At 37.3% G+C, this 11,074-nt stretch overlaps 1 non-coding gene across 1 annotated transcript; it reads left to right on the top strand.

Annotated features, from left to right (window-relative positions):
* Positions 1–10,108: 10,108 nt before the first annotated feature.
* On the top strand, positions 10,109–10,180 carry TRNAW-CCA (transfer RNA tryptophan (anticodon CCA)). Its single transcript has one exon. It is a non-coding gene; the product is annotated as a tRNA-Trp (tRNA).
* Positions 10,181–11,074: the final 894 nt, after the last annotated feature.

Raw genomic sequence — 11,074 nt, 5'->3', positions numbered from 1 at the left:
AAAATTTTAGTTTATAAAATAAGAATTCTATTACAAATACATCGTTTCAGATCATTTATAAAAAACAAAGTAAGCCCAGCAAGACTATAATTTTTTTGTACCGAACTACTCTTTTTAGTTTGATATCAAAGTCATTTCAGGCTCACTAAATATACTGATTTGCCTTTCCCATACTGCTACACTCTAGAGGTTATTGTACCAAATAGGAATTACCTTTTAGTTGAATATCTGGTCTGTCTTACCTTCCAGGCAGTTGCTTATTAAGGAGCAAGGGTAATTTTAACTATTACTAATGTTAGTGTATGAGCATGTGGCCCCTCTGGGTCAATGCTGGGCTTTTAGTCAAGCACACACAAGTGAAAAATCAAGTTTCTTCTTTCTGAATCCATTTTTAAAACAGTGACCCATTTAATCAACTAATACTTAACCAACTGTCTATTAAATGTTAGGCACTCTTCTAGGCACCATGGGTACAGCAATAAACACACAGGGAAAAAAAGAATCCTTGTCCTCATAGAACTTATATTCTAATGGAGAGAGAACAGAAAAGTAAATAATACAGGCTATTCCAAGGTGATGATACTCCACCGAAACAAGGCAGAGAAAGGAGAGAAGAAATGTGGGGCAGGGAGGAGAGATGCACTTTTATACAGGCAAGTCAGAAAGGGCCTCTCTAAACAGTTGACATATAGGTAAAGATTTGAAAGAAGGAAGTGCTGCAGAGAGGGAGGAAAGGCTTATGTAAAACTTAGAAGCGGGAAAGGCACATGAAAAGCCTAGAGGTGTGTCACATGGGAGGAAGAACAAGGAAGTCATCACAGCTGGAAAAAGCTCAGCAACAGAGTAAGAGAATCAGATGGGGTCAGAGAAGCAATGGAGACCAGATTCAATGGAGACCAGATTTTGTACTTGAAAGAAATTTGACTTTTACTCTGAGCTAGAAAGCAATGAAAGAGGCATGATGATATTTGATATGTTTTAATGGGATTACTCTCGCTTCTGTGTCGAATAGAGAATGAGAATAATCTTCAAGAGATCAGTGAAGAGGCTACTGCTGCTAACCAGGTAATGACAGTTATGGCTTGGACTGTGACAACCAAGTGGAAAGGAATGGAACTGGCCAGATTCCAGCCATATTTGAAGATTAAGAAATAGGCTTTGCTGATACATCCAAAGTAGAATACATATTGGAGACAAAAAGACTCCAACATTTTTAGCTCAAGCAATTGAAAAATTCAAATTGTCATTAATTTAGATACAAATTCATTTCAGTTAATTAACTGAGAATTCCATGAGTTAGCCAGTCAAATGGAGATATCCAGTATGCAAATGGATATTGGAGTTTGGAGCTTAGGAAAGAGGCCTAAGCTAGAGATGGAAAGTTAAGCTTCATTACCTCCAGATGGTGTACAAAGCCATGGCATGAAATAATACAACCAAAAAATGATAAAGAGCATGGGGGGAGGAGGGGTACCCAAGGAGTGAACCCTGGAGGACTCCTCATGAAGAGGCAGGACATATAAAGAGTAATAATCGAAGAAGACTGAGGAAGAGTGGCCAGCAAGAAAGGAGAAAATCCATACAACTTTGCTCTACTGGAAGCAAATGAACACAGTGTATCAAAGCAGAGGAAGTGATCAACTGTGTCAAACGGTGCTGGTAGATCAAGAAAATCTGTAGATCTTGACCAAGAGACTGGAAGACTAAGAATTAGCACTGGATTTAGCAATGAAGAGACCATTAGTGACGGAATCAAGAGAAGTTTTATTATAATTATGGGAGCAAAAATCTGATTAATGTACCTTCAAGATATAACGGGTGTAATTAGCCCTCTAAGGCTGCCATCACAAAATAACACATATGGGTGACTGAAACCACAGAAGTTTATTTTCTCACTGTTTTAGAGATTGCAAGTCCAAGACCAAGGTTTCTGAAGGTTTGGTTTCTCCAGCGGCCGCTCTGTATGACTTTTAGATGGCTACCTTCTTGCTGAGTCTTCGCCATTCCTTTGCATGTATATACTACCGGCGTCTCCTCTTCTACTAATGAGGACACCAGTCTTATCATATTAGAGGCCCCCATGGTATAACTTTATTTAATCTTAGTAATCATTTTAGAGGCCCCATCTCCAAATATAGACACATTGGAAGTTAGGGTCTCACTATATGAATGGGATGGGGATGGGGAGAAGAGGGAGACAAAATTCAGTCCGTTGCAATGGAAGAGAAGCCACCTCCTCTTGTGGTGGCTGGAAGGGATGCATGATTCAGACAAGGATGAAGTTGGACAAGATAGTCAAAACAAGCATTTGGGGGCACTGTAAATTGGCCAAGGGCAGATAACAAGTTGAAAACTATCTATTGTTGCAAAACTGCCAAGAGTTCCAGGAAAGAACAACAGGAGTCTATTCTCAACCTTCTTACATGAAACTGTACCTATCCTCCACCTACCAGCTAAGAGAGTAAAAGAGTGGCTTTACCAACATGGAGTTGGCCTCGAAACTCAACAGTTCCGCCGCCAAAAGGAAGACTTCATTTAGGGTAGAGTGAATAAAAAGCCCTGTGTTCTTGCCAAGTAAAAACGGTAAAATTGGCCGGGAATGAAGAGAGAACGCCTCTAGCTTTGCTAACCCAGAGTTGTGATTTCAGTGGGGTGAGTGAGTGCTTGACCAGCCTGAAATTCTGGAATCAAAGAAGTTACAGAAGGGATCAGATAGGCTTTGTACATTACTGGCTGATGGGAATACCACACATATCTTCAAGAGAAACCAAAAGAGCACAGAAGAAGGTGAAAAACAGGATGAGCTTGAGAATTACCTGTAACTTTTGAGTGCATTCCCCAACCCACACACATATCAATGAGCATATACGAGGGGCTTTAGGGTTTTAGGGCATGTGAGCACCCAAATCATGGACCACTCAGTTATGCAGACACAGAGCTTCCCCTGCAAAGCAAGGCTAATAAACAAAAATAAGAACAGAAAATTGAGGAAAGATATCAGTGGGGGCCCACTGCAGAAGAGATGGATTCCACAGCTTAGGGCCAAGAAAGTTACTTCAAAAAAAATTTTTTTTAAAGTCCAGTTATATAATATTGTATCTAAAATGCTTAGTTTCAACTAAATACTGAGATGTGCAAATAATAGCAAAATATGATCCCTATTCGGGGGAGAAAGTAGTAAGTGGAAACTTACTTTAGATGTATTTACCATATAAAGATATTTCAAAAGCTACTATTAAAATGTTCAAAAATTTGATGAAACTACATACAAAAAACTTAATGGGAAGTATGATGACAATGCCTTAACAAATATAGAATTCCAGTAGAGAAACAAAAACTACCAAAAAAAGGTACAATAATAAAGAATTATTATATTGGCTCAAAAATTAGATGTGAGATGGAAAAACAAAGACTCTGTAAATTTAAAGAAAGAATACAATCTGAAGAAGAAAAAAAAAGGTTAACAATAAGTGACCATCATCTCAGATGTTTGTGGAAAAAAAAATGATGTATCAAAATCCCAGAAAAGAAAAATGAGAATGAAACAGAAAAAAATTGAAGAAGTAATTCCCCAAGTATCCCAAAGTTGATGAAAAATGTTAATTTGTATATCTAAGAATCTCGATGAGCTTCAGGAAGCATAAATACAAAGAGGACCACACTGCTGACAGCTAAAGGCAAAGAGAAATTCTTGACAGTAGGAAAAAAACTGAATAACAATATAATTAATGGCTGACTTTTTATCAAAACAAAATGAAGAACAAAAGGATCCTTAATACCATAGAAACAAAATTAAAACCTGAACAGAGGCATCGATATTTCTATAACTTGTGAACTTTCCAAATGAAAGGGAAATAAAGACATTCTCCTCAAAAAAAGCGATTGTTGCTAGGAGACCTATCCTTTAAAAATACTAAACGAAGTTCCACGGGCTGAAAGAAAATAACTTGAGATGATAACTTAGATGCACAGGAAGAAACAAAGAACACTAGAAATTATAAATATGAGAATAAATATAAAAATACTGTGTATAGACTTTTCTTCTATAATTTCCTTAAAACGTAACCCTGCTTAAAGGATTAATTACAGCACTTTATTGTTAAACTTGTAGATCATTTCATTAATATACATGAAAATAATCATACCAAAAGAGAAGAGAAAATGGAGCTCTTTTGAAGCAAACTTGCTATTGGAATTGTCAGTATTAGACAGATGTAGATTTCAACAAATTAGAGATGCATATTGTAATCTCGCTAGTAACCCCTTAAAAATAACTCCCAAATATAGCTTAAACATCAAGAGAGGGATTAAAATGATATGCACACACAAATTTCTGTTTAGCACAAAGGAAAAGAGTGCAGAAGAAACAAGGGACAACAACAACAAAAAAAAGCATGAGATAGAAAAAAATGCAAAATTACAGATGCAAATACATCAGTCATTATTTTCAATTGACTAAAAATTCCAAACAAAGGCAGAGATTGCCAGACTAAATAAAATATGAGATCCAACTATATGCTGTCTATATCTAGGAGGTGCAAAAGTTGAAAGCTTAGGCTGAAAGTAAAACAGTATGGAAATATTTATTATGTAAGAAGTATCCTTGATAAACACTTCTCAGGTGGCTCATGGTAAAGAATCTGCCTGCAGTGCAGAAGATGCAAGTTGAACCCCCGGATCAGGAAGATCCCTTGGAGAGGGAAATGGAAACCCATTCCAGTATGCTTGCCTGGGAAATTCCATGGACAGAGGAACCTGGCAAGTTACAGTCCATGGGGTCACAAAGAGTCAGACACGACTCAGCAATGAAACAACAACAATAACAATCCTTAATAAAGTGTCAGCAAGACGGCACACTAAGAAGCTTCAGGTTCTTATTCCCCCATGAAGACATCAAATTAGTAATAATTCACAGACCAAAATAACTTTGTGAGAATGCCAGAAACAATTTAAGAAATTAAGGGAATCCCTAATCAAGAAAAACAGTAGGAAAAACTTCACTCAAAACAGTAGGAAATTTTATTGCATTTTTCTTTCTCATGCCTCTCCTCGTATCCAATGGCACCCCACTCCAGTACTCTCGCCTGGAAAATCCCATGGATGGAGGAGCCTGGTAGGCTGTAGTCCATGGGGTCGCTAAGAGTCAGACACGACTGAGTGACTTCACTTTCATGCATTGGAGAAGGAAATGGTAACCCACTCCAGTGTTCTTGCCTGGAGGATCCCAGGGAAGGGGCAGCCTGGTGAGCTGCCGTCTATGGGGTTGCACAGAGTTGGACACAACTGAAGCGACTTAGCAGCATCAGCAGCCTCGTATCTTGGCACAGGGTGGCATTATCAAGAGAAAACCACTCAACTTCTGGATCCTCCCTTAAGCTAGAAAGGAAAGACTAAAACTTAATTGCAACGCTCTGATTTGTCTGAAGACTACCCAAGAGACCCATTTCTGTCTCACCTGACTTGGAGCAACTATTCCACTAGAACAGTGGGATAGTTTGGATACCAGATTGGAAAGCAGTGAAGGTTATGATAGCTCTCAGGGTTGCAAGTATCTACAGCCCAGGAGCGAGAGATTATGGGCAAAGATATACAATAGAAACTCCAGGCTTCTGAGAAGGAGCACCAGCAAGACTCAGGTAAGAAATTTAAAGCAGTCATAATTACTAGGAACTGGAATAAACCACCTGCACAAGACACATTCCCTCAAAAGGTTTGAGAGCATCCAAATCCTCTGTTAGGCTGATTAGTGAAGGTTTTCACCTGTCCAAAGCCAATTCACAAAGACTGGGAAGAAGTGGCTGTTTTTTCAAACACCCTAAATCTCATAAAAAATCACAAGTGTAATATGGCTGACTCAAACAGATAAAACAAATCTCCAAACCGTTGCTAAAGAAATTCAAGCCTCTGAGATAGTGACAAAGAATTTCAAATGTCTATCTTAAAGATGTTCGATAAACTAAAAGACAATTAAACAAAACCAGGGAAACAATGCGTGAACAAAATGAGAACATTAGCAGAGATGTAAACTATAAAAAGGAACCAAACAGAAATTCTGGAGCTGAAAAATACAAAAATAAATTAAATTGAAAAAATACACTAGAAAAAGTTCAACAATAGACTTAATTAGACAGAATACAGTATCGTGAAATTGAAAACAGGCCATTTCAAATTACCAAGCAAAAAGGAAAAAGAATTTCTAAAAATGTGAACAGAGCCTATGGAACTTAAGAAACAATAACAAACAGACAAATATATATATTCTGGAAGATTCGGAAAGAGAATATATAGAGAAAAGGGGTAGAAAGCTTTTTTGAAGACCTAACATCTAAAAACTGCCCAAATTTAAGGGAAAAATGAATGTAAAAATACATGAAACTCAATAAACTCCAACTAGAAAAACCTGAAGAGACCCACATAAAATATATTATAGTCAAACTGCTGAAAGTCAAAAGGCAAAGAAGGAACCTTGAAACAGACAAGAGAAAAGTGACTCATGACATATAAGGGAGCTTACATTAGAAAGCTATGGTTTTTCTGGTGGTCATGTATGGATGTGAGCGTTGGACCATAAAGAAAGCTGAGCGTCGAAGAATTGATGCTTTTGAACTGTGGTATTGGAAAAGACTCTTAAGAGTCCCTTGGCCTGCAAGGAGATCCAACCAGTCCATCCTAAAGGAAATCAGTCCTGAATATTCATTGGAAGGTCTGATGCTGAAGCTGAAACTCCAATACTTTGGTCACCTGATGCAAAGAACTGGCTGATTGGAAAAGACCCTGATGCTGGGAAGGATTGAAGGTGGCAGGAGAAGGGGACGAGAGAGGATGAGATGGTTAAATGGCATCACCGACTCAATGGACATGAGTTTGAGTAAACTCTGGGAGTTGGTGATGGACAGGGAGGCCCGGCGTGCTGCAGTCTATGGGGTCACAGAGTCGGACACGACTGAACAACTGAACTGAACTGATATTAGAATGTCAGGGTATTTCGCATACCTTACAGGCCAGAAAGCAAGCAGTGGTATAATATATTCAAAAGTGTTCAAAGGAAAAAAAAAGAAAACCAATGTAATAATACATTAAGCAAATGTATCCTTCAAAAATAAGGGAGAAATAAAGACTCCCATATAATCAAAAGCTGAGTTAATTCAATGTCAGTAGCCTTGTGTTCTGTTGGTCGCTCAGTCATGTCTGACTCTTTGCCACCCCATTGACTGTAGCCTGCCAGGCTCCTCAGTTCATGTATTCTTGCTTGGAGAATTCCATCCACCAGGTGATTTACCTGACCTAGGAATTGAACCCAGGAACTGAACCCAGTCTCCCACATTTCAGGCAGATTCTTAACTATCTGAGCCCCAGGGAAGTCCACCACTAGACTTGCTCTACAAAAAATGCTAAAGAGAGTCCTTTGAGCTGAAAGAAAATGATGCTAGAAACTAACTTGAAGCTTTATGAGAGTATAAAGTTCTATGATAGAGGTTAATAGATGGACAAGGATACAAACGTGTAAAAGACAAAATCATTAAATAACTATCTATCTATGATCCTGAGTGAACAATATACAAATATGTAATTGGATGTCGATAACAAAGTAAGGGGAATGAAGGTATAACAGAGTAGACGTTTGTGCATGTAATCACAATTAGTTTACTATCATTTTAAAATGGGTTGTTATGACTTCAAGATGTTTTATGTAATCCCCATGCTAACCACAAGGAAAACACTATATAATGCCCACAAAAAGAAACCAGAAAGGAATCAAAGCACGCTATTACAAAACATTTAAACACATAGCAGGGCAGCTAAGAGGAAATGAGAGATGAAAAAGCTACAAAATATATGAAAAACAAAATGGCAATGGGTAAATCCCTCCCTGGCAGAAATAACTTTAAATACAAATGGAGCAAATTACTTCATTAGCTGAATGAATTTTTTCAAAAAAGGAGTCTAACTATATGCAGTCTACAAGAGACTCAACTTTAGACCAAAGGAAACACATAAATAGGTTGAAAATGAAAGGATAGGAAGAGATATTGCATGCAAATAAGAAGCAAAAGGCAGCAAGGATGGCTATACCAACATCAGACACAATAGACTTTAAGTAAAAAACTGGATCAGAAACAAAGAACATTCTCTTCATGCTTGTTTTACATATTTAGGAGCTCTGATATATTAGTGGATTGATTCTTATCATTATATAATCATTTATCATTGCATATGATCATATATATGACAAATATGATCATATGTAATGATAAATGATATATGATGTCATAAATGGTATATGATATGATCATAATATATCATATATGTGATAAACATATGATTATATGTAATGGTAAATGATAATATAATAATTATATATAATAAAAAGAATCAATCTTTTCATTCTTTTTATAGAAGAGCTCCTAAATATGTAAAACAAACCCCACAAGTATTGAAGGGAAAAGTAGGGAAACCTAAAATAATACTGGGAGACTTCAATACTCACTTTTAATAAAGAGACTAATGGAAAAAAAGTAGGAAAATACAGGCCTACACAACGCTACAGACTAACTGAACTTGACCCATCACCCAACTGCAGCATAACACACATTCTCCTCAAGTGTACATTAAACTGTCTCCAAGATAGGCTATGTTTGGGGTCACAAAACTAGTATTAATAATTCAATAAGATTGAAATAATGCAAAATGTCTTGTCCAGTCCCAGTGGAATGAAATTAGACTTCAGTGGAAGGAAAGCTAGAAAAATCACAAATATGTGGACGTCAAACAACCAGTGGATCAAAGAAGGAATCACAAGAGATAACAGAGCATATCTGGAGACAAATGAAAACAAAAACACAGCGTACTGAAACTTACGAGACGCAGCGAGGAAGTGCAAAGAGAGACATTTAAAGCTATAAACATATTATGAGAAAAAAGATCCCAAGTCTATGGCCTAACTTTACACCTTCAGAAACCAGAAAACAAACAAACTAAATGAAAAACTAGCCGATAGAGTATAAATAATAAATGTCACAGCAGAAATAAATAAGAGTATAGAAGAACAATAGAGAAAAATAAATGAAATAAAAAATTCGTTCTTTGAAGGGACAACAAAATTGACAAAACTTTGGCCAGACTGATCAAGATAAAGAGATGAGGCCTGAGTAACTAAGGAACAAAAGAGGTGACATTATAGCAGATTTTACAGAAGTAAAAAGAATTGCAGAAAATATTATGAATAATTGTATGTCAACAAATTTGGCAACTTTGTGAAATGGATAAATTCCTGGAAACATACAAGCTACCAAGATTGAACCAAGAAAAAATCTAAACAGACCTATAATTGGACCACTCTCTAGCTAGCAGAATTGGTAATTAAAAATCTCCCCACAAAGAGAAGCCCAGGACCAGGTGCATTCTCTGGCAAATTCCACCAAACATTTAAAGAATTAACAATCCTCCTCCAACTCTTGCAAATAACTGAAAGGGAGAGGGCACTTCCAAAGTCATTCTAGGAGGTCAGCGTTACTCTGATGCATAAGCTGGACAAAGACTCTACAAGAAAAGAAAATTACAGAGCAATATCACCTGATGAATCTGATGCAAAAATCAACAAAATACTAGCAAACAGAATTCAACGGCATATTCAAAGCCCTGTACAGCACTACCAAGTGGGTTTTATTCATAGAATACAAGGATGGTTCAACATACAGGAACTGATCAATACACATAAGAGAATCAAGGGAAAAGGCACACGATCATTTCAGTTGATGGAGAGAAAGTTTTTGACACAACCCAATACTCGGCTTCCTGGTGGCTCAGAGGTTAAAGCATCTGCCTGCACTGCGAGAGACCTGGGTTCAATTCCTGGGTTGGGAAGATCTCCTGGAGAAGGAAATGGCAACCCACTCCAGTATTCTTGCCTGGAGAATCCCATGGACAGAGGAGCCTAGTGGGCTGCAGTCCACGGGGTCGCAAAGAGTCGGACACAACTGAGCAACTTCACTTTCACTTTTGATACTCTTATGATAAAAACATTTAACAAAACAAGGATAGAAGGACATTTCTTTAGTAATAAAAGCTATATATGAATAACCCACAGCTAACCTCATACTCATGGGCTTCCCTGGTGGCTCAGAGTATAAAGCATCTGCCTCCAATGCAGGAGACCCAGGTTCAATTCCTGGCTTGGGAAGATCCCCTGGAGAAGGAAATGGCAATCCACTCCAGTATTCTTGCCTGGAGAATCCCATGGAGAGAGGAGCCTGGCAGGCTACAGTCCACGGGGTCGCTAAGAGTCAGACATGACTGAGCGACTTCACACACACACACACACACACACACACACACACATCATACTCAATGGTGAAAGACTGAAAGCTTTTCCTCTAAGATTAGGGACAAAACAAGGAGGCCTACTTTTGCCACTACTCTTTAATGTAGTACTGGAAGTACTAACCAGATTAATTAGGCAAGAGAAGTAAATTAAAAGCTTACAAATTGGAAAGGAAGGTATAAAATAATCTTGTTTCATAGATAATATACTCTTACATGCCAAATACTCTAGCCCATACAATACCAATTGGAGCTAAAAATTCAGCAAACTTGCAGGATACAAAATTAACAGCCCCAAATTTGCTACATTTCTATACATTAATAATCAACAATCCAAATAGAAAATGAAATAAATAATTTTACTTGCAATAACACCACAAACAATAAAATACTTAGGAGTAAACTTGGTCAATGAGGCAAAAGGCTTACACATTAAAAATTACACAATCTTGTGGATGGAAATTAAAGAAGACACAAATAAGCAGAAAGACATTCTGTGATCACAGATTGAAAGATAATGTCAGCAAGATGTCAATACTATTCAAAGTAATCTACATTTTTAATACAATCTCAAAAGACCTCAATGGCATTTTTTGAGGAATTAGAGAAATCCACCTTAAAATTCATGCAATATCAAGAGACTTAGGAAAGAGACTTGGGAAAACATAGAAGAGTGAAATTAGACCTTTGCTTAACACCATATATAAAAATCAAAATGGATCAAACACCTAAATCTAACACCTGAAACTATAAA

Source organism: Budorcas taxicolor, chromosome 10, assembly GCF_023091745.1.
Source record: "Budorcas taxicolor isolate Tak-1 chromosome 10, Takin1.1, whole genome shotgun sequence".
In the NCBI taxonomy this organism is placed as follows: Eukaryota; Metazoa; Chordata; class Mammalia; order Artiodactyla; family Bovidae; genus Budorcas; species Budorcas taxicolor.
The sequence above is the reverse complement of the archived record's forward strand: the minus strand, read 5'-3'. Positions and strand labels throughout refer to the sequence as shown.